This window comes from Schistocerca nitens, chromosome 11 (assembly GCF_023898315.1).
Source record: "Schistocerca nitens isolate TAMUIC-IGC-003100 chromosome 11, iqSchNite1.1, whole genome shotgun sequence".
In the NCBI taxonomy this organism is placed as follows: domain Eukaryota; kingdom Metazoa; phylum Arthropoda; class Insecta; order Orthoptera; family Acrididae; genus Schistocerca; species Schistocerca nitens.
In genome coordinates, this window is record NC_064624.1 from 196706047 (window position 1) to 196711369 (window position 5323).

The 5323-nt window shown below is 42.5% G+C and overlaps 1 pseudogene; it reads right to left on the reverse strand.

The window, feature by feature from the left end:
- Positions 1-426: 426 nt before the first annotated feature.
- LOC126214093 (5S ribosomal RNA) lies at positions 427-544 on the reverse strand (annotated as a pseudogene).
- Positions 545-5323: the final 4779 nt, after the last annotated feature.

A 5323-nucleotide genomic window follows, 5' to 3' on the forward strand; every position in this document is an offset into this window, starting at 1 on the left:
CTGAAGTGTATGCACGCCGTAGTTTGTAACTAATTTAGGTTTTTTTCCGTATAGTTCAATAATTGTCACCCCGTGTAGTAAAATTGTAGCTGTGAAGGCCCAGTTCGGCGATTTGCATGATTTGTCATGTAACTGAAATTCAGCGGATTCTCTGTAGTACTCGTGTGGATGACTTAACACTTTTCGTTATTTAGAGCCAATTGCCACTTTTTGCAGCACACAAAAGCACTCCGTCTGCAGGCCACAAGTGGCCCATCGAGACCATCCGACCGCCGTGTCATCCTCACTTGAGGATGTGGATAGGAGGGGCGCGTGGTCAGCACACCGCTCTCCCAGTCGTTATGATGGTTTTCTTGACCGGAGCCGCTACTATTCGGTCGGGTAGCTCCTCGGTTGGCATCACGAGGCTGGGTGCACCCCGAAAAACGGCAACAGCGCATGGCGGCCCGGATGGTCACCCATCCAAATGCCGACCACGCCCGACAGCGCTTAACTTCGGTGATTTCACGGGAACCGGTGTATCCACTGCGGCAAGGCCGTTGCCTTTTGCAGCATACAGCTGCTCAGATTGTCTCCTACGTCATTTATGTAGATCAGGAACAACAGAGGGTCTGTAACACTTCCTGGGGAATGGCCACATATTACTTCTGCTCGATGATTTTCCGTCAATTATTAGGAACTGTGACCTATCTGACAGGAAATGACATATCCAGTCGAAAAACTGACACGATCTTCAACTTTTATAGTCCTGTCTTCCTCAGTTGCGTGTAATATTACGGTATATTGATAATTTTTACTTATGGACCGTCTGACAGCAACTGAATAAAACACAATTTTAGTGCCATACGCGTTTCGCCTTTATTTTCTGCAAGGCATCATCAGTGGCAGGTTGCGTGAACAATTTCCTACATATTACGCTCCTGTTGCATTTTTGGTGTTGTTCTTCTTCTTATGAACGCGAATTTGCGGTTTTTCCCCCATTCCACAACACTATGCACTGAACGCTTGTTTAAAAGCCATCTGAGACGTTATTCCACACGCACGCAGTTTTGGTTAGAAGACGCCTGTGAGGTACGTAGTCAGTAGTCTTCTGGAAGTCTAGAAATATGGAATCAGTTTGAGATCTCTATCAACAGTACTCGTTACCTTGTGAGAATAAATAGCTGCTTGTATTTCACAACAACTACATGGTCACAGAATAACGGCAATGTTTGAAATGAGTAGTGGCAGCCATGGGCAGTTGGCAGCACTGCGGGTTCGTGACAGTTAGCGGGTAAACAGGCCGCCATTTCAGTAATCATGGATCAGTGGAAGGGACAACAGCGTGCGTTAGGCATAAAAATGTTTTATAAAACGATTGATAGTTTGGTAGTGGCGCAGAGGGAGTTTCGACGTTTTTATAATTTAGGACGTCATGATGCCGTTCCGTCGAAACACGCGAAAAAATGTTGGATTAATAAATTTGAAGAGACCGGATCTGCCCTCAAGGAGAAACCAACAGGACGACCAAGAAGTGTGCGTTCTCCAGCGAACATTGATGTTGTACTCGAGTCTGTCTTACGGAGCCTACGGCGTTCAGCTCGTAAGCAAGCAGCAGTGGTTGGAATGTCCCGGGAGAGTGTTCGCGGAATTCTTCATCTCGATCTAAAATTTCATCCGCACAAACTACAGATGGTGAAACAATTGAAGAACAACGATTACCGGTAACAATTAGGATTCTGTGAACAAATGACAACAAAAATAAACAATGACGACTTTCTAAATAAGTTGTGGATATCACATGAGGCACATTTTCATCTCACGAGTGATGTGAATAAACAGAACTACCGTTACTGGGCAAACGCAAATCGTAATGACGTTCATGAGCGCACTTGGTACGCTAGTAAAGTGACAGTACGGTGTGGTGTTTCATCTCACGTGATTATCGGACCGTATTTTTTCGCAGATGAACAGGGAAACACTATAAGTTTCAATGCCGATGGTTACGTGGAGATGTTGCAAACTTTCATTACACTTCCGTTGAACAACTTTCCAAACGTTCAAGAAGCCTGGTTTCAACAGGACGGAACGACATGACACACTGCACGGGAATCAATGGCGTATGTGAGAGAATTGTTTGGCAACCGTGTGATTCGCTAACATTCCCTGGCCAACCTAGATCACAAGATTTATCCGTTATGATTTCTTTCCTGTGGAGCGACCTCAAGGGCGAATTCTACGCGACTCGACCGAGAACCGTGGATGAGTTAAAAACAGACAATTCGGGATGCAATTCACAGTATCCCAGCTAAGATGTTGCAGCGGTCAATGAAGAATCTCGACAGCAGATTTCACGAATGTATTCGCACAGCAGGACGCCATCTAAAGGAGGTAATTTAAAAAAAAATGATAAATGGCATCAGTGTTTCGTAAATAGCAAAGTTGTAAATTTCATACAATTTTGGTAAACATTTTTTTTTCTTTTTTTTGGAATACAGTGATCAATAGATTATTATACAGGGTGATTCAAAAAGAATACCACAACTTTAGGAATTTTAAACTCTGCAACGACAAAAGGCAGAGCTAAGCACTATCTGTCGGCGAATTAAGGGAGCTATAAAGTTTCATTTAGTTGTACATTTGTTCGCTTGAGGCGCTGTTGACTAGGCGTCAGCGTCAGTTGATGCTAAGATGGCGACCGCTCAACAGAAAGCTTTTTGTGTTATCGAGTACGGCAGAAGTGAATCGACGACAGTTGTTCAGCGTGCATTTCGAACGAAGTATGGTGTTAAACCTCCTGATAGGTGGTGTATTAAACGTTGGTATAAACAGTTTACAGAGAATGGGTGTTTGTGCAAAGGGAAAAGTTCTGGACGGCCGAGAACGAGTGATGAAAATGTAGCACGCATCCAGCAAGCATTTGTTCGCAGCCCAGGAAAATCGACTCGCAGAGCTAGCAGAGAGCTGCAAATTCCACAATCGACTGTATGGAGAGTCGTACGAAAAAGGTTAGTTATGAAACCTTATCGTCTGAAATTGGTTCAAGCACTGTCTGCAGCTGATAAGATTAAAAGAATCGATTTCTGTGATTTTATCCTTGCTCAAATGGGAACAGATGAATCTTTCGTTTCAAAGATTGTGTTTAGTGATGAAGCAACTTTCCACACTAACGGGAAAGTCAACCGTCACAATGTCTGTATATGGGGCACTGAGAATCCGCGGGAAACAACTCAGTATGAACGTGACTCGCCTAAGGTGAACGTTTTCTGTGCCATTTCAGCCAATAAAGTTTTTGGTCCCTTTTTCTTCGAAGGTGCTACTGTAACTGGACTACAGTATCTGGAGATGTTAGAGAATTGGCTGTTCCCTCAGCTCGAACAAGAAGCACAACAATTCATATTTCAGCAGGATGGAGCGCCACCACATTGGCACTTATCTGTCCGCAACTACCTGAACGTCAACTACCCGAGGCGATGGATCGGCCGCCAGGCAGCCCGTGACAGAGCACTTCATCACTGGCCTCCAAGAAGCCCTGATCTTACCCCCTGCGATTTTTTCTTATGGGGGGTATGTTAAGGATATGGTGTTTCGGCCACCTCTCCCAGCCACAATTGATGATTTGAAACGAGAAATAACAGCAGCTATCCAAACTGTTACGCCTGATATGCTACAGAGAGTGTGGAACGAGTTGGAGTATCGGGTTGATATTGCTCGAGTGTCTGGAGGGGGCCATATTGAACATCTCTGAACTTGTTTTTGAGTGAAAAAAAACATTTTTAAATACTCTTTGTAATGATGTATAACAGAAGGTTATATTATGTTTCTTTCATTAAATACACATTTTTAAAGTTGTGGTATTCTTTTTGAATCACCCTGTATTTTGAATAAGGTTCAGTCTTGATCACACCATTTATGTTTCGATGACATAGGTAACCGGTTTCCGTTATTTTTACATAACCATCATCAGACCCATGACTTCGTAGCAGCTGAGGAGGGCTCCGCCTACCATCCTAAGGCAGCCATGGGTCTGATGATGGTTATGTAAAAATAACCGAAACCGGTTACCTATGTCATTGAAACATAAATGGTGTGATCAAGACTGAACTTTAGTCAAAATATTGTAAATTTCAATTACTATGAATGACAGTTCTATCCCTCATCACTTCTGGTTATACTGGATTGTGGAAATGATCCCGTTTTTCTGTGTCACCCTGTATATTTTCTGAATCCGTGCTGACTCTTTGTCAATAAATCGTTTTCTTCGATGTAATCCATAACATTCGAACACAGTATATGATCCCAAATCCTACTGCAAATCGACGTTAGTGATATGGGTCTGTAATTCAGCGGATTCCATCTATTCCCTTTCATGGCTATTGGTGTGACCTCTGCAACATTCCAGTCTCTGGGTACGGATCTTTCGTCGAGTGAGCGGTTGTATATGATTGCTAAGTACAGAGCTATTCTATCATCATACTCCGAAAGGAAGCTGACTGGTATACAATACGGACCTTAGGCTACTTCGCTACACCGAGGACACCTAGTTTATAAGTTACGTTGGCAGTTGTTCTTGATTCTAATTCGGGAATATTTGCTTCACCTTCTCTGGTGAAGGAGTTTCAGAAAACGTTAAAAAATAGTACATGAGTTTTGCTATTTGGACAGAAAAATATATGACGATAGCACAAGTAGAGACTGGCTATGGATAGAAAAAAGCAATAAAAGCAAATTAAAATACGTCGCTTCATTCCCCACCTCAACCTGCTTCATGTATTTATCTCTTGGTCCCTCTCCACAATTTTTACCTCTACATTTCCCTCCAGAACTAAACGGTGATCCCTTGGTGTCTCAGAATGTCTCCTATTTCTGAAAAAGAGCAACTTGCTAACATCTAATGTAGCTGTAAACTTTTCTGGAAGTATTTCTATGGAGTATAGCCACTAATGGATGTGAAACATGGACGATAAATAGTTTGGACAAGAAGAGAATAGAAGCTTTTGAAATGTGGTGCTACAGAAGAATGCTGAAGATTAGATGGGTAGATCACATAACTAATGAGGAGGTACTGAACAGAATTGGGGAGAAGAGGAATTTGTGGCGCAACTTGACTAAGAGAAGGGATCGGTTGATAGCAGACATTATAAGACACCAAGGGATCACCGTTTAGTTCTGGAGGGAAATGTAGAGGTAAAAATTGTGGAGGGGGACCAAGAGATGAATACAGTAAGCAAGTTGAGGTGGGGAATGAAGCGACGTATTTGAATCTGCTTTTATTATTTTTTTCTTTAGTAATAGCATGAAATATTTAAGTGCAATATTATTTAAATACAAATTTGTCTCTAAG